Genomic DNA, 19,976 nt, shown 5'->3' on the forward strand with positions numbered 1-19,976 from the left:
AAACACTGGTCTACACATTATTAAAAGTAGATGATGATGATGATGATGATGATGATGATTCTTCAACTCTCTTCACACACTATTATGTGAGAGGGTCTTCCAATACAAGTTTTCACCAAGAACTCCAACTGTGTCTACACATTAATAAAAATAATTCATGATGATGATGAGGAGGATACTACTAACAATAATAACAACCATGTTTCTATAATTCTCTACATACACTTCACCAACAGTCAGTCTACATATTACTATAAGTAATTATTAATGTTAATAATAATGATGATGATTTTTCTATAACTCTGCATACACTGATATGCAAGGAGCTTCCAAGACAAGATTTCACTGATGGGTCTGATTACACATTATTAAAAGTAAATAATAATAATGATAATGATAAGAATGTTTCTGTAACTAATACACTGCAAGGACTTCCCAGACAAGTTTTCACCAACTGTCTGCCTACACATTATTAATGATAATAATGATGATGATGAAGATGGTTATGATGATGATGATGATGATGATGATGATGATGATGTTTCTATAACTCTTTCCATACACCGATACTGGAGGGGCTTTCCAGACAAGTTTTCACCATCAGTCCGGCTGTCTACATATTATTAAAAGTAAATATTAATAATAATGATTACAATGTTTCCTTTTTTATAATGTTTTTATTATTAATTTTACAGCAGTAAAAACTGTAAATGAAAACTTAACCAAAATTCCATACACAACTTACTTACCCCATGGCATAAACTTCCTTATATTTCTTCATATTAACTGGGGATGATTCTCCAGTATTGTCCTTAATCTCAATAATATGTTTCCCACATACTCGATTAAAGCTTAGTTCACAACATATATACTGTACGTATTGCTCATGTAAGGACTTTTAAATGTCCATTCTGATTGTGATGTTTTGAAAACTCTTTGCATTTTCTGATAGGCGAGAAGCTTCCAAGATAAGATTTCGCCAAAGGGTCTGACTGTGTCTACTATACATTATTAAAAGTAATTATTGTTGCTAATCATAACAACAACAACAACAACATTCCTGTAACTCTCTACATACACTGATACTTAAGGTGCTTCCAAGACAGGTTTTCACCACTGGGTCCAACAGTCGATACATTATTAAAAGTAAATAACAACTCAATTTATCTAATTCTCTACAGAAACTTCCAAGACAAGTTTCCACCAATGGGTTTGACTGTGCCTACACATTATTAAAAGTAATTATTGATTATGCTGATGATGACAACAACAACAACATTGACAAATTCCCTCTAGGCCATGTAAATCCACTGGGTGATCTTGCGCAAGACACACTCTCTCAGCCTCAGAGGATGTCAATGCCAAACACCCTTTGAGCAAATCTTGCCTAGAAAACCCCATGATAATAATAGTAATGTTTCTATAGTTCTCTACATACACTGATCATAGGCAGCCCTTCCAAGGCAGGTTTCCGCCAAGCGGCCTGGCTGCGTCTACACATTATTAAAGGTAATTATTAATGATAATTCCTGACAGTAATAATTAATCGCATTTATTGGACACAACTAATGATCGTCATAAATCAGGGATGGTTAATAGCAGCGACCAGGAGGGCAGTGTGGTTGAGGAAGAAGGCACCTGAAAAGCCAGGCTGAATCCACACTTCCGAAATAACCTGGTTTTGCACGGCTTTAACTTGTTGTCTGGTTCAAGGCTATGGAATTCTGGGAGTTGGAGTTTGTTGTGGAGCTGCTCTGGGCCCCACAGCAAACTCCAACTCCCAGAATTCCATAGCCTTGAGCCAGACAACAAGTTAAAGCGGTGCAAAATCAGGTTATTTCGGAAGTGTGGATGCAAATTGACCACAGTGTTGGGGTAAGTTGGTCTTCAGAGAGAAGGCGAGGGATTCCTCCTCCCTCCAATAAAAAGAAATGCGAAGATTGGGAATTAAAAAGGGAAAAGGAAGAGTCCCCTCTGGAGTGCCTCCCTTCAATATTGGAGATAGGGCTTGGAAGGCGATTGTCCCAGCCAGGGAGAGGCTTGGTGTCCTGGTGAGTCCCTGGCACTTCCTCCCCAACATTTCCTTGACTTCCAGCCCCCCTTGTCCTCCCTCTTCCCCGAAAAGCCTGGCCTTTGAAGCAAAGGGGGCTCCGACTCTTTGTTCCTGCTTTTCTCTTTTTTCCTGGGATGGGGGAGAAGCAGGAGCAGGTCAGTGGGTGACTTGTTTCCTCATCCTTCAGCTTTTAGCAACTGTCTCTCCTCCTCCCTAAGAGAGAGAGAAAGAGAAAGAAAGAGAAAGAATGAAAGAAATGACATTCCTACTTCGCCCGGTCCCTTTAAAAAGAATATTTTAAGTGGAGAAAGAGAGAGAAGAGGTGGAAGACTTCTCCTTTTTCATTGCCTATCATTCATTCATTCCAATGCCACAATTCCCCTTCACTGCTTTTGGGGCTCAGTATTAGTATTTTAGTATTAGTGTGGGGAATTTTATTTTATGGAATTTGATGACATTGATATTTTGATTTAATTTTGGGTCTACGCACCGTCATAAATTACGGTTGGCTTGTGCTTGAAGCTCCTTAAAGGGCTGGGGAAAATAAGAAAACAACAACAAAATTTATTGTCATGATGTTCAATTAATGAATTCAACATTTATAGTTTGAAATATGTGTGTGTGTGTGTGTGTGTGTGTGTGTTAATCTGTAGAAATCAGCACATAAAGAGATGCTGCAGCACTTTTGAGACAAAACGCAAAAAAGGAGTTGGCAGCAGGAGCTTTCCTAGGCTTAAGTCTTTAAGCTTTCCTAAACTTAAATCTGCTTCCTCAGATGCAAAGGCACTTTTATAAATGGAGTTTAAACACCCCATGGATTTAGGTGATTCATTTCTCCATGCACAAACATCCTTTTTCTGGCCTTGCATCTACTCCAGAGCTTTCTTGGGGTCCAAATCCATGCACAATGTTCACAGGATCTGTAAGATTTTTAGGGCATTTCCTGATACATGTCTTTGGAGTTTATCAGACAAGCGGAATTGGAAGTATAATCCAATGGCAAGCCAAACGCAATCATGGGGTTTAACATTGTTGCGTGATAGACTACCACACGCAATTTTGGGCAATGGCAAGCTATTTTGGGGCAATGGGAAGTCGGTTCGAACGCACTTTGAATTTACGTATATTTGCTGAACTAGTGAATTCACGTGAATGCGTTCTGGCCCCACTTTCTTTTCATTCAAAATTCCTCCCGTGTGATAAACTCCTTTGTTTAAAGCTTTCTAAACCTGGGAGCTCAGGCTTTACAGCGGCGTAAGAGGAGCAGGGATGGGGCTGAGTTTTAAAAGGGGGGAAAAGGAGGGAGGGAGGGAGGGAAGAGGTGCTTCTGGGGACAGCCTTCCAAATCCCAGATTAAAACACACACACAGAGGAAAGGAGGGTAGAAAAGCCGGCCCCATCAGTGACCCACAGCACAGGAAGGGAAGGCAGAAAAGCCCCTTCGAGAGCGAAAAGGAACCCCGCTACATTTCAGGAAGGAAAAGCAACCTCTCAGTCTTTCCTCATTGAATATATTTTTTAAAAATGAAAGTATGCGAGGGATACATTTGTAGGAGGCAGCAGCAGCAGCAGCAACAACAAAAAGATCCCCGAAAAGAAAAAGCAAATAAAGGGCTTAGGTTGCATGGATCCTCAAATGCTGCAAAAGGAGAAAAATTGGGAGATTTTTTTCCCCCTAGAGATGCTTGTTGCCTGTTGAATAGGACTGACAAGTGTTTTTCTGCACAATTTGCTTTTACTCCAAACGCTGGATTTGAACCGGTTTGGGCATTAGACCCATTGGAATGGGTTTGTCAGAGCATAACTCCAAATACACTTTTAAAAAATCATAGAATCGTAGAGTTGGAAGAGACCACTGTTAATTTTCTTGTCCAAATTTTTTTTCAAATCCACATATGACATTTTTATATAGATTTATATAAAATCAGCCCTCATGTATCACACCAGAATTTCAATCAGCTGATTGAAAGTATTTTTTATTCTAGTTGATCTTTGGTTCAAATGACTGGGGTCTAAACAGTAGTTGGTTTGTCATCCCTACTTTGCTCTTCCCAGGTCAACCATTCAGGAATAAATCAGCCTTTGTGTGTATTGTAGGTTGTGATCCTCTGTCAGTTTGGGACTGAAACACCACCATGAACACTGAGCTATTGCTAGCGAAATATGCTTAGGATCCAATAACCAGGACAGTGTTGGTTCAGTCTGAATTCAGTACTTTAAAGCTAAAGTGTTGTGTATCCTTTCTTGAAAGCAAATCCTGTGGAAGTATGATTGCGTCACTTCCAAATAAACATGAAAGGACTTCCTCTGAAATGGCCTGGGCCTTGGTTGCTGGTTAAACGCCTTTAATTCCCCCTAATTCACATCTCTCTGTTTCTGCATACTAGAATTTGCCCATGCCTTGGCTTGGTTATAAATACATTTTTAGCTGTCTTGAGTTTAAACCAGTTGATAAAAACAGAACAGAAACTTATTTTAATTTGTAATTTGCAATACAAACTACATAGCCCAGAGTTTAAAAAAAAAAAGCGGGGGAAAACATATCCTATCCTAATGCAATAATACAATTGTTGAAAATAAAACTGTGGTTATTATAGTTTTAGGTTTAGTTGAGTAAATGTTACCACCAATGAGATTCTTTCTGATAAAATCACTGGCAAAATATCCCCCACCCATTCTCCAAAATATCATATACGCACTTTAAAAAGCCAAAGTACATCGTATTATGCAGCTAAGGAGTTTATCAGACAAGGGAAATTGGAAATATAATCCAATGGCAATCTGAACGCAACCATGGGGTTTAATGTTATTGCTAGACACGCAATTTTGGGCAATGGGAAGTCAGTCCGAACGCAATCATGGAGTTTCACGTTATTGCGTGATAGACTACCACACACAATTTGGGATAATGGCAAGCTATTTCCGGGTAATGGGAAGTCAGTTCGAACGCAATTCGAATTCACGTAAATTTGTTGAACTAGTGAATTCACGTAAATGCGTTCTGGCCCCACTTTCTTTTCATTCGAAATTAAGAGAAATTCCTCCCGTGTGATAAACTCCTCTGTTGTTAAATGCTGTATTCTTGAATTAGATGGGTGTCTAGTTAGGTTTTTATCAGCTTGTCTGTCTTAACTGAAACAACAACAAAAAATGCTTTCTTTAGGGTGAGGGGTGGTGATGTGATTCTTCTATCTTGTGGTAAAACTACCCAGTCGAAATATTCATCTCTTGGGCAGCAGTATTATAGTCACTTATTTTAACTATCTGGGCTTTACTTCTAACTCCCATCAGTGACCAGAGAAAGGCAGAGATATAGCTGTAGAATTTGAAGGTGATGGCTTGAGTCCTGTTCAGGTTATAAAAAAAAGTTAAAAGCTAGGAATGAGAAGTAAATCTGATTAATGCTTATTCAGAGGGACTTCCTTTAGGAAATGTTTGGGACCAGACTTTGCATGTGTTGTGATCCAGGCCTTCTGAGAATGATTTGCAAAGAGTTAGGGGAAATTAGGGAAGCCCTCTTTAGGGTCAGGCTTTAGTCTTGTTTTGACCAGCACCAGCCTCCCCTGTTCTCCTGCAAAGGCTGCATCTGCAGTTCAGAAATCATGCCCTTTGACACCGCTTTAACTGTCCTGGCTCCATCCTTTGGGATCCTGGTATTTGTAGAATTCAAAAATACTGCCATCTTAGTATGTAGAATCAGTATGTAGAGAGATCTTGTAGCACCATTGAGACTCACTCTAAGAAAGACGTTGGGACCAAGAGCTTTTCGTAGACTAAAGGTCCGAAACACACTGCAGAAATAACCCAGTTTGAGACCACTTTACCTGACCTGGCTCAGTGCTAGGGAATCAGCAATTGTATTTTATTGTGACCCTAGAGCTCTCTGACAAAGAAGGCTAAATGTCTCACAAAACTGAAGTTTCTAGAATTCCCTGCATTGAACCAGGGCAGTTAAAGTGGTCTCAGACTGGATTATTTCTGCAGTGTGTTTGTAGTTTGCTGTGTTGGTAGAGTGCTGTGACAGAGGCAGGATCAGTATCTCACAAACCTACAAATCCAGAGTTAATTTTGCAGTGCGGATTAAACCAAAGTGTAGTTTCAGTACAAAAATCCACCAAATGGTGATACCTTTATTGGACCAACCAAAATGCACAATATACACATTGCAAGCTTTCGGAGCTTCCTCAGTCCAGGTGTTACGAACCAAACAGGAGGAGGAAAAAAAATTGAAGCTGTTAGTCCTAGGCCTGCATTTTGCTGGTTTTGTTCTTAATTCAGATGGCATGGAGGGGGTCTCTCTTCCAGGCCGGTACCCCTTCCTTCTGGCCTTGTGGCAACTGGTTGATTCTCAAAGTCCAGGGAATTTAACATCCATTTACAGCACAAAAAATATACTGTGGAGTCGAAGGCTTTCACAGGCCTGGCATCCATATTTATTTGTGGTTTCTTTGGGCTAGGCGGCCATGTTCTAGAAGAGTTTATTCCTGGCGTTTTGCTGGCATCTGTGGCTGGCATCTTCAGAGAATGCTGATGCTGGCATGGAAGTCAGTGGGGTATATATATATGTGTGTGTGTGTGTGTGTGTGTGTGCATACATACTGTGTGACCCTAGGTTGCCATTCAACAACAGAATACACAGATTAACATGTAAACCACTCCTCCCAACCTAGAGTCACACAATATCTATCTATCTATCTATCTATCTATCTATCTATCTATCTATCTATCTAATGTGTGTGTGTATGTGTGTGTGTATACACATACTGTGTGACTCTAGGTTGCCATTCAACAACAGAACAATATACAGATTAACATGGAAGTCACTCCTCCCAACCTAGTCACACAGTCTGTCTGTCTGTCTGTCTGTCTGTCTATCTATCTATCTATCTATCTATCTATCTATCTATCTATCTCTCTGTGTGTGCATATGTGTGTGTGTGTGTATATATACACACACACACACCACTCACTTCTATGCCAGCGTGCCAGGCGAAACGTCAGGACTAAACTCTTCTAGAACATGGCCATGCAGCCTGAAAAACCCACCAAAAGCTATAAAAACCCTATTTCCTGTGTAGCTGATGATGATGATGACGATGATGATTTGCTCTCTCTTTTTCTTCTTCTAAAACATTAAGAATAAGTCATGGCCGGGAAGGAAGTAGGCGCTGAGAGAGAGAGAGGCCTGAGAGGGAGAGGAGTGCCGGGCCCGGGGCCCTCCTTTCGGCTGGGTCTGAGGGGAGGAGGGAGGGCATGGCGGCGGCAAGCAGGAGGCCTGCCTGGGGCAGCGGAGGAGGGACTGTGCCCTTGGGGCTCCTCCTAATTGGAACCCAGGACCTCTCTCGCAGGGGAGAAGAGAGAGGAGCCCGGCTCCTGGCCAGCAGCCAGAACCAGTAGTCCCACCCCTCCGCCCTCCACACACACACAAAACTTGTGTGTGTGTGTGTGTGTGTATAGTGTTTTGTATTGTGATGAAGAGAGAGGGAGGGAGAGAGAGAGAGAGAGAGAGGAGGGGGTTTGAGGGCGAGCAGGTGAAAGAATGAATTTGTGGGTGTCGCTTACAAAATGAGAGTCCATTGAGAGAGGCCTGTTTGGGCAGCGAAAAAAAGCTGGCGGGAGGGATCAGAAAAAGAAAGAGGAGGAGGAAGGAAGGAAGGAAGGGGAGAAGGAGAAGGAGAAGAGAAGGAGAAGCTGTTCTTCTGAGGGCAAAGCCTCCGCCGGGCCTTCTAGGGCCAGGAACCAGGGGAAAGGAGCCCGGAGGGACGCCGACAGAGCCAGGCTTGGAGAGGGGAGAGAGGGAGGGAGGGAGAGAGAAAGAAAGAAAAGGAAAGAGCGCTGCCTGCGAGAGGCATTAGCCGCCGGGGAGCGGGAGGGGGTTTCGCTATTGAAGAAGCTTCGTTTTGGGGCAAGCTGACCCCGTCCTCCTTTTCCAGGACGCGCCCTACATCATCCCAAGCCTTCTGCCCAGGAGGGGCTCCCAAGCGCCCTCCATCTTGAGCAGGCATTCTGTCTTCTTCACGCTCAGCTTTTCTTTTGCGAAGTTGGCTCCTTTTCCTTCCTTCCTTTCTTTCTCCAGTGTCTCTTCCATTATTATTGCTTTTGCGGTGCCTGGTCCTCCTTCGAGAGGAGGACCTCTGCTCAACCTGGTTCTGGGGAGCAACCGAGGCGTGGGCCGGGTTTTAGGAAGGGAAAGAAGAAGAAGGGGAAGGCAGAAGAAGCCGAAGCCGGGGCTCCCTTTCCCTCCTCCGGCCGCCTTCCATTGTTCGCAAGGAAGGCCTCTTTAGCTGCCTTCTCCCTGGTTTTCAGGGCATGGCTTCCATTATTATTATTATTATTATTATTATTATTATTATTATTATTATTTGAGAGGAGAAAAAAGGGCGCGAACTTTCCTCGTTTCTTATTTCCAACAAAGAAGCAAAAAGGGGCTTTTCCCTTTCCTTTTAATTTAACTCTGTCCAGAAAAAGGGCGCGAAGTTTCCTCATTTCTTATTTTTCCTCAGACAAAAGGAACTAGAAAAGGACTTTTCCCTCTTTTTTTCCTCTTAATTTTTATTCTCTGACAGGAAACTCTCTGGAAAAAAAACCGGCTTTGGTTTTATAAAAGCGGGTTTTTCTTTCTCAAACTCCTGAGGCCTCAGTGGTTTCGTTGTTGTTTATTTCCTCCAATACACACTGAAACAAAACGTTAGCGACTTTCTTGACATTAAAAAGGTTTAAAGTCTCTTCGGTGTCGTGCGTTATTTTTTAAAATACAAACTAGTTTGTTATTAAAGCAACAACACATATCCTTGAATTACTAAGTAATTTTCGGTAATTAGAGCTGTGTGAAGAAAAATAACTATATTGTAAGAGGAAGGAGGGGGAATCCAACAAGTGTCTGTAATTATTGGGGGGGAATAGGGTTAGGGCTGTTGGGGAGAATTGTTTGGGTCGCGGGGAAAAGGAATGGCGGCCCTGTTTTGAAGAAAACCACTTTTATGTTGACGTGGTTTTAAGGATTTGGGCAGAAAAACACTTTCTAGAGCAAGAAAAGGGCTGTTCGGGGTTTTGCAGGCCTTGAATTCTGAAGCATGGTTTCAAAATGTGTCCTATTTCCACAGTCTTAGAGGCCATTTTTGCTTCCTTTTCCCTCTTGCTGAGCTTTCCGATGGTTTCTGCCCATAGAGAGGCAAAAGGCCTTTCAAAAGTTTTAAATTCACATTTTTGAGCCATTTGCCCGTAGTTTATAAAGAGATCAAGATAAAGCTTCCGGGACAAACTTGTAGCATCTTTTTTTTTAACCTCTTGAGGAAAATCCTTGGAAAAGCATACTTTTTTTTAACATATAGTAGAGTTTTTAAAAAGCCACATTGTATTATTTTTTGGGGGGTGGAAATATGTTTCCCACACTAAAGGAAGCACCAGAGGTTGTTTTTCCCTAACATTATATGCCATGTCTTCAAAATAGTCTTATCCACGGGTTCATTTTTTTTAATAAGAGAGAGAGGTAAAGAACCACAAAAGAAAAGAAAAAATAACCAGATCCGGACTCTGAAGTGGCACAGAGTGAGGCTGACAAAAAGTGATCCCAGGCTTGTGCCCTTAATTCGCCAGGAATGTTAAGCTTCCCAAGATACTCCCCGCCTATGTGCCTATGCGCTCATGTTAGCTTTTCTCTGTGTTACTAGGTGGTTGGTTTTTTTAATGGTTCAAAATTAGTGTACATGGGAACAACAACGCCCGCCTTTGCCTTTACGCTGCAAAACCTGAGATTAAAAAACGAGGGCCTTGGAGTGGGAAACCCAACTGGAAAGACTGGTTGTTGCTTTTCCTTACTCTCCCCCCCCCCCCCCATAGACACAGCATCATTAATTAACATATTCTTCAGCCTGTATTTTTATTCATTGATTGAGATTGGAAGATAGTAGGCCCCGCTAAAGTCTAAATAAGACAAGGAGCATGATTCTACAGACACTGGGTTAATATAATTGATAATCTACAACCAACCTGTATTACGAGCCACTTTTACCTCAGCAAAATGATCTGTTTTCTCTCAACCCCCCCCCCATGCTCTTCTCTTGATAAAAGATTTATTAGGGCACTGCTATATACTGAAATTATGTTATACTTTAGATGCTTGATGAGGAACGAAGGGTGTTTTTCAACAGAGTGAGGACACCTGAGTGGAAAAGAGAAATTCTCTTTATACACTTTACAAATAGAAACCTCTGACGTTACACTCAACATATTTCAAGTTTTTTGGGCACACGGAAAGGGGGTGGTGGTGGTGGAGGGAAAAGGTTTCTCTCAAATGCTCTTATTGCTGAAGAAGGAAACTGAACAATTAAACAAAATGCCAAATCTTTATTGAATTTCTGCCATTTTAAAATCTGCAATGAAATTTCACTTAGGCTGTACTATTTCCCCCTCAAGATTAACACAGCAATGTATGGGAATGTTATTTTCCATTTGCAACTGCAAACAGAATGGCAGTTAATTATATTCTAGTAGAGACCACTGAAGTTCTCAAATCTAAAGCTTTAGTCTCTTACTCAGAATATTTATTCAGGGTGTTTTAAGAAAGGCTTGTGCTATAATTTATTCACTGATAAATTTTAATCTAGGTTTTCAACACAAGGGGAAAAAATATTTCACGTTTATAGTAAATCTCAGGCAAAAGATCTACAATTAAATACTAGCATTGCCAGGACAGAGAGGCAATACTTGGAAAAACAACTATTTCATCCAGTGGTGTTTCTAGTTAAATGGCATTTGCCCAAAGCCTCCTGAGGTGATAGTGCAATTTAAAACAATATAATGGATGCTTTAAAAACAACAACTCAGTCAAATTAGTGCTTTTAAATGGTAGAGTTTAAGAGAGATTCAAACAATGCCATCAGGTTTAAACAAGGTTATACTTACATTAATAGGTAATTTGGAAAGCACACAGCTGATACAATCTTGCAGATGCAAATTGCAAAATGGGCAAATGTATGCAAAGTACACAAAGTTGAATTAGGTCATGTCCTACAAGTTTGGTTTCAATATAAACTAGTCTTCATTGATAAATATGTGCACATAGAAAGAAATAAGAAACTCTATGTTGATCTGTAAGTTAGAAATCCTAAGGGCACATCTGCCTGAAAGTAAAATTCCATTGAATCAATTGGAAAATAAACTTTGTGAGTGAGGTAGTGAACATACACTATTATCAACATGGAACTATTTTTAAAATGGACACACTTGTGTACCACACAGATGAGCATGGAGGGAAATGAATTGCTGTACCTAAGTCAATATAACTTTGATATAGCTTTAAATATAGCAGTCCCTAAAATATGTAATGTACAAGGATTAAAATGATCACGTGTATGTTGCATTGTGTTTTATTTCCTAAGATAAAACAAACAGAATCATGAACATATTTGTCTATTAATACTGTTTTAATCTTATCACTCAAACAGAAAACTGAAAAGATTGATGCATTTTAAATAGATGCAAACATGAGCATCCATACAATATAAACATAAGTTTATAAAATGTGTAATGATCTATTGCAATGTTATTTTGGACACAATAATTCCTTTTACTCATCTGAAGGATAAGCAAATTCACAGATTCAGTTCAAAAATTGTCTTAACTGTTTGGAAATGCCTTCAGGCAACCATCTATTTTCAACCACATCTCTCAAAACAAAACAACAAAAATAGTCCTGACACAACTCATTTATTTTTCCTTTTATTTACCCATGCTAATTTCAGCACAGGACCAAAAGAAATATGCTTAGGATTGAAAAGTATATGTTTATTTCACTTTAAGATATTTACATCAACTGCTATAGCCTTATAAATATTAAGAAAAGTGTGCATGATTTAATTTATATTTGGAACAAGGAGGTGATTAAGCAATAAGGCCTTTTATTCAAGAAGCACAGGATGTGATGCTGAATCTGTTTTCACAATAACCAGGAATACAACACGCCAAGCAAATAAATAGCAGTTTTGGTAACTGGGATTTTAAGTTGACATTGTTTCTTAAACATTGTAGATGGTACAGAAAGTCCAAAGTGTCAGAACAATTTTTGTAAGTATGCTTCACCAAAGTATGGAAATTGTTACTTTCCCACTAAGGTCTTAAATGTATTTAGTCACTGATATTCCCATTAAAAGTGAATAAAGTTACACACTTTTACACAGCTAGGAGTAAACCCATTTCTTTTAGTAGACAAATTTTGCTGTTGAGTAGACAAATTTTACTCTTGCAATGCAATCCTATCTATGTCTACTCAAAAATAAGTCCTAGGGAGTTCAGCTGGATATTTCCAGATAAATCTATCATAGATTACAGCCTAAAACAGATAGCTTATAAAATTATACGATGGCAGAAAATGTGCACACTAGATGATAGATCAACACATGGCTCTATTTTTACCTGTTTTAGTTTATTTGTATGAAACTTATTTCTTAACCGTTTTAGACACAAATTCACAATCACTTCATTGCTTCCTTTGTTGCAATTCTGTGTAAACTTCATGTTTAGAAGCACTTCCTCATATTGAACCAGCCTATACAATTACTACCTTCATGAAAATACCTACCATACTACCCCTAAAAATTTAACTTCAAAGTAATTCCTATTGATTTTAGTCAATCTTGCCTCCAAGTAGTAGGCTTAAGAATGGAATGTAAAAGGTTTCCACATTCATATCATATGGATGTTAATGGCTTACTGTGTGTAGTACATTGTAGTAAAGCTTTTCTCTTTCTCTTTTGCATTTCAATGGTTCCCTCCAGTTGCATTGTTTTACAAAGCCACCAAGAGGCTATCTACATTTTGCCACCAAGTTTCCTGCAATGTTGTAAAGTAGTGATCATGGTGTGTCTTTTCTGTATATGTTTTTTTCATTCCTTCAAGAGAACTAAAGTTAGTATCATCCACTTAACGCTTACAATTTATCTGTAATATAATGAACTATAGGGTGATTAAATTTGTAAAAAATGAGCTTTAGATCTAGTGGTGTAGAAGAATCTGTTGTTATACACCAGAGGGAAATATTTAAGACGTACCTTTGTCTGAAATGAATTCAAGACGATAAAAAAATACATTTATAATAATTTAATTCTTGACAACGCTCTAAGTGTGGTTTCCAGTTGATGTTGTTTTGCAATTTAGCAAGGTCACTTAAAAAAAAAGTAAACTGCTGCTAAATGTAGAAGCTAAAGATTTGTGTAGTTTAAAATATATATGTGAGACTTACTGCTGCCCAGTAGAAAAACCTTCCAAATTATTATTAATCACAAACTGCAATTTTATTGCAATGCTTACTTTCCCAGAGTTTCATTTAGATTTGCTGACCACTGCATATTTTACTTATACAAGAATCTTAGCAATGTTCACTGCTCAAGAAGAAAAGATGGCTTGTATCTCTGTAACAACATTAGTTCTTTAAATTCCCAATTATCACACACCAGTCTCTGATGTTCACCTTTGTTTCCATACCTGAAATCCCAATTCTTTAATCTCTTTGCACACCAATCAGAATTTCTTAAATCCCATCATCCATTAGTCTCTGGCAATAGCTGATAGACCCAGAATGACTAGTTAAGAATGCTGCCTTTATCATACTGGGACTACTTTGTAATGGAGGGGCTGGTATCTACTTGGTTCTTCTGTGTTTGTGTTGATCTCCATTAAAAGGCATATATTATCTATGAGGAAGATCTACCGAAAGGAAAGAAATATCAATAAACAAGAAATCAATTAGTTTCTAAGGTGCCCATCATTGTTGACTAGAAAACAGAATTGCACTGAAACCATAATCTCATAGTTAACAAAATCATGGGGATTGCTTTTTTAGAAATTAGATATCATTTCCCTGTAATAAGCAAAAATAACACTCTTCACTCCCCCAACTAAATTAAGTGTCCTATATGTTTATTTGACAATATAACCTATGTAATACAGCAGGATGTACTGTACTTCTGAGTAAATATGTGTAATAGCAGACTGCATATTGAAATATTTAAATGCAACTGGATTTAAACCCTTGAAGTCAATGGAACTAACAGTGACATCCTGTGCATATTTATTCAGAAATCCCACTGTGTTAAATGAGATTTACTCTCAAGTAAATGAGCACAGGCCGGAATCAGTTTACATTTGTGTGTGTGTGCGTGTGTAAATGTATGCCTTCAAATTGCCTATAGATTTATAGCAACCCTATGAATTCTGAAGGGGTTTGTTAGGTAAGGAAGACTTGGTGGTGGTTTTGTAAGTTCCTTCATCTGAAATATAGCTTATAGTACTACACTTTAGCAATAACCCATCTGTTTTTAGTGGAATCTATTCCTCTGAAATTATTTTATTTAAAACTATGATTTTCAGAACATGATCACAATAATAACAAGCTATGTCTTGAATTTCCAATTTTTTTCTTTGAAAAAAGGCACTAAAACTTTTACCTATATCCTATATCATTTTAAGTGTCACTCTCGCCCCAGAGAATTCCCTCTCCCTCTAAAACACAGACAGAAGACGGGTGATTTTTGTAAAGACTTTCTCTTTGGCATTTTAAAAGCATGAATTTTGGCAAAATGTTAAACCTGTAGATATATTCAGTGGATCCAAACACTCAAATGACCCTGCTTTGTTAAAAGTGTTTAGCTAAGCTTTCAGTAGGAAATGACACCACTCCCCTTTCCCTGTCTTTCCTCCTCTGTCTAGAAAATATCACTTAAAACTTTCAAGGACAGCAAAACCTGACCCAAGATATCCTGCATTCAAACTGCAGGCTCTGATATCTCAAAGGGGGAAACACATCCCTCCTCCTCCTTTTGCACAGGAACTCTACACAAACCTATATTTATTTGCAGTGGTGTTTACTGTTCATTACTTTGCAACTTCTAACAAACAAACAAAAAGCAACTGTTCACCTAAAAGTACATTTAGGATAATGGAGATAATTTACAGAAAAGTAAGATTTGGGAAATGTGGATAAAAATGTACCAGCCTATCCACCAAGCCATTTTGCATGTTGTTTTACATGATAGTGGAAATAAATCGATGGTATTTTACATGTGATTACTCCTCCCTCCATCTCACCTTCTCCTTCACAAAAGTAGCAGCCCTGGGGCAAGCAGGGAAGTAGAATTTTGTAAAGCTGCATTTAATCTCCTTTCAGCCTTAACAGTAGCCACAATTAGTTCCTTCTGCTACAGTGGTACCTGCTTTACAATGGATAATGAAAAGCTAGGGATTTTCCTCTGTGCTGATAAACTCAACCACATTTTTTTCTTAATTTTGCTGTTTGAAAAATGTAAAAACAAATCAACAACTGTGGATCAACATGCAGAAAATGGGCCCTTTTACATTAATCTAGGTAACAGGAATGCTAAAAAAAAAGAGAGGGTGTCTGAGAATGCTGAAGCAACCTGTTTGATATTCTTGTTCTGCTCAATTTCAGTTTACCAACTACCACACAGACATATCTATGGTCAATTATATGGTAAAAGCAGGATTAAGGTAGTAAGCATAGATATATTTATTTATATTAGATTTACCCACAGTGGTCTCTAGGTCTGGGGAACCAGTGTACGCATCAGCCATAAAGTAGTATTTGTTCTTATGTACTTTCAAATCATTTCCAACTTATGACTACCTTAAGGTGAAAGAAACCCTATCATGGTGTTTTCTTGGCAAGTGTCTTCAGAGGTGGGTTGCTACTGCCATCCTCTGAGACTGAGAGAGTGTGACTTGCCCAAGGCCACTGTGGGTTTACATGGCTGAGTGGGGATTCGAACCCTGTTCTCCAGAGTCCTAGTCCAATGCTCAAACCACTGCACCATGCTGGCAGTAGTTTAAAAGTTTAAGGGTAATAAAGGCAGTGAAGAGAAACAAGAAGAACCTCTTGTCATCTTTGTAAGACTGTTTTGTTGTTGTTGTTTGCTGTCTAGTCAATTAAGGCGACCTAAAGGTGAACCTATCAAGGGGTTTTCTTGGCAAATTTCTTCAGAGAGGCCTTGCATTTGCCAAGCCAGGTTAGAAACTGGAAACATAATTTCCAGTAAAACTGGAAACGTATAATTTATGCAGAAGAGGACCAAATAAAGGAAGAGGTGCACATGGATGCAGGGTAGAATAAGATTTAAAAATCCTTTTGGAATATCTTATTTTTATAACTACCCTTTTTTGATCTAGAGACTTACTCAAACAATGTATTGATATAAAAATAAGAAACTGAAGGAACTCTGGATAGTTTTTTTTATGATAAAATAATATTTAAGTTGCCACAGAACACCACTGTTCACCAGTTTAGGAAATGTGACAAATGTGTTTGATTTAATTTAAAAATAGTTTGAGTGTATATGGGAATAAATAGGTAAAATGGAAACTAGTAGGAGGTTTCCTTTGGCACCAAGTACTGCCACAGAGCCATCAATTTGTCTTAAAAACTGTTTGGGATCTTGTTATTTGAAAATTGCTGTCACCTGGGGAATAGTGGAGTTAATATCACAGTTTATAATTGAGTGCTTGTTTCAGAGTAAGGCTGCATCAGCCTGCAGAAATAATCCAGGTTGATGCCATTAACTGCCATCTTTCAATGCTATGGACTTCTGAAAACAGTGATCTGGTGCCACAACAAACTACAAATCCCAATATTCCATAGTTTTGAGCCATGGCAATTAAAATAGTGTCAGCCTGGATTATTTTTGCAATCTGGATACAGTTTAAGAAACATATAGGCTTAGCGTGTCTGTGTAACCCCCCCAAACAGCTAAGGGTTTTTTGTTAAAGGTCTTGGGCTGCTTTATTATCTTGGTTTTTGCATGTAACCTTGTTATCCAGACTGCTGGGATTGGGATCAAATGCAGGGTGACCAGAAGCCCTGCTTTTTCCAGGACATGTCCTACATTTCAATCTACTGCCCAGGAAGAATTTCAAAATGCCCTCCATTTTGATCAGGACTTAAGAAGCATGAATTGACATTTATATTAGTTTTTTTTAGTTTTAATTTGATAATATACTACATTTTTCTTGAAGGCCTCACATTTTCTAGGTGCCTTGTCCTCCTTTGCGGTGGCATCTGTCCACCCTGATACAAAAATGAAGAACAAGTGTGACTTGTTGCAAATGTGCAGAAAATGGTGTTGTGTGTGAGTTGACCAGGGTGACCAGACATCCTCCTTTTCCAGGACATGTCCTACATTTCAACCTTCTGTCTAGAAGGAATTCCAAAATGTCCTCCATTTTGAGCATGAATGAGAAGCGTGAATTTATATTAGTTTGTAGCTTTTGTTTGGCAATGTCCTCCATTTTGCCGTGCCTTGCTCTCCTTTGCAATTACGGCATCTGGTCACCTTGAATTACAAACACGAGGAAAACAGTGTTTTGTGTGACTACTTGACAAAAAGTGGGAAATGCCTCAATAATTCTTAAAAGTTTGACGGAAATAAAGGCAGGGAAAAGACAGAAGAGGAAACTCTCGTCTTCTTTGTTAGTTAGGTTTGTTGTTGTTGTGTGCCTTCCAGTCATTTCCAACTTATGGCAACCCTAAGGCAAACGTATCATGGGTTTTCTTGGCAGGTTTCTTTAGAGGGGATTTGCCATTGCCATCCAAAGAAAGAAAAGAAGCTGTAGCTGAGGAGGAGCGTTTTCCTTGCTTTGGCCTCGTCATGGTGACCAGATGTCCTCCTTTTCCAGGACATATCCCACATTTTACTTTCTGTGCAGAGGGTTCCAATAGGCCCTCCATTTTGAGCATAGCTGAAGAAGCATTAATTTTTATTTTTATGCTAGTCTTTGTAGCTTTTATTTAGTAATGTCTTCCATTTGTCTCAAATGTCGTCTATTTTGCTGTGCCTCGCTCTCATCTGCGGTTAAGGCATCTGGTCACCCTGAATTACAAACATGAGGAAAACAGTGTTGTGTGTGACTACTTGACAAAAAGCGGGAAATGCCTCAATATGTCTTAAAAGGCTAAGGGAAATAAAGGCAGGAAAAAGACACAAGAGGAAACTCTTCGTAAGCCAGGTTTTGTTGTTGTTGTTGTTGTGTGCCCAACTTGTTTCAGGTTTATGGTGACCCTAAGGCAACACTATTATGGGGTTTTCTTGTAAACTTTCTTCGGCGGGAGGTTGACTTTGCCAAACCAGTTTACAGACATTAATAGAGAAGCATTTCAGAAAAAATAGGCAGGAAAAAAATAAAATGTATAAATATAGGATGGGGGACACCTGGCTTAACAAGTTGAACATGAGTCAACAGTGTGATGCGGCAGCTGAAAAGGCCATTGTGATTCTAGGTTGTATCAATAGAAGTATAGGGTCTAAATCAAGGGAAGTAATAGTGCCACTCTATTCTGCTCAGACCTGGAATACTGTGTCCAGTTCTGGGCACCACAATTCAAAAAGGATGTTGACAAGCTGCAGTGTGTCCAAAGGAGGGCAACTAAAATGGTGAAGGGTCTGGAAACCATGCCCCATGAGGGGAAATTTAGAGATCTGGGGATGTTCAGACTGGAGAAGAGAAGGTTAAGCAGTGATATGATATTCTTGTCTAAATAATTGAAAGGATGTCGTATGGAGGATGGAGCAAGCTTGTTTTCTGCTGCTCCAGAGAATAGGCCACAGAACAACGGATTCAAACTACAGGAAAAGAGATTCCACCTCAACATTAGGAGGAACTTCCTGAGAGTAAGAGCTGTTTGACAGTGGAAGACACTCCCTCGGAGTGTGGTGGAGTCTCCTTCTTTGGAGGATTTAAAAGAGAGGTTGGATGGCCATGTGTCAGGGACGCTTTGACTGTAAGTTCCTGCATGACAAGGGGCTGGACTGGATGGCCTTTGAGGTCTCTTCCAAATTTATGACTCTAGTGATTCCCAAAACTCTGCCCTCCCAGATGTTTTGGACTTCAACTCCCAGCATCCCAGACTATTGACCAAGGTGGTAAAAAAGTAAGAAGAAGAGCCCTCCCTCTTTGCCATCTGATATCATCTAGCCTCAGAGGGAGACAAAGGCCAGCTAACTCCATCAGGCCTGGTCTAAAGTAAGGAGAGCCCTCCTTCCAGTCCATGGGCGAAGGCCAGGCCTCCGAAGGAGACAAGATCCGCTGGACTTATTCCCCTTCCCACTACCACTTTAATCATGTAACGTTGTTGTTTTTATTCTCCCCCCCCCCATTTTATTTTACCCTTACTATGTAAAGTGCAGTGTAAACTTTACAGTGCTCTATAAATAAATAGATGATGATGATGATAATAATAATAATTGTTATGAAGTCAAAGGCTTTCATGGCTGGCATCCATAGTTTTTGTGAGTTTTTTGGGCTATGTGGCCATGTTCTAGAAGAGTTTGTTCCTGACGTTTCGCCAGAGTGATATTTGTTGTGTGTGTTAAACTCCTTTTAGACTTATAGTGGCCCTAAGGAGAAGCTAATATGGGGTTTTATTACAATACAGAAAACATCCAGGGGTAGCTGTGTCAGCCATTTAACAAATACAAGCAAAAATCCATCAGTGATACCTTTATCGGCCAACCGAAATGCACAATATACTTGTTGCAAGCTTTTGGAGCTCCATGGGCTTCTTTTCATCAGGCAAGATGTTACAAACCAAACAGCAGGGGAAAAAATTGGAGATGTTACTCAGATGCCTTCATGTTCAGTCCTCAGTAAAGATGTTATGATGGGGAGGACACCTGCCTGCAAAAGATATCCTCCCCATCATACCATCTTTACTAAGGTCTGAAACAACATGTTGGCATCTGATTAACATCTCCAGTTGTTTTTTCTTTCTTTCTCTTGTTTGGTTTGTAACATCTTGCCTGATGATGAAGAAGCCGATGTAGCTTTGAAAGCTTGCAACTAGTATATATAGTATGAGGAGATCCTTCACATTAGCACTTTTGAGGCCTTTAAAAAGGCTATCAAGACAGATGTCTTCCAG

This window comes from Sceloporus occidentalis, unplaced genomic scaffold, assembly GCF_023333645.1.
Source record: "Sceloporus occidentalis isolate IW3139 unplaced genomic scaffold, rSceOcc1.0.p SCAF_7, whole genome shotgun sequence".
Lineage (NCBI taxonomy): Eukaryota > Metazoa > Chordata > Lepidosauria > Squamata > Phrynosomatidae > Sceloporus > Sceloporus occidentalis.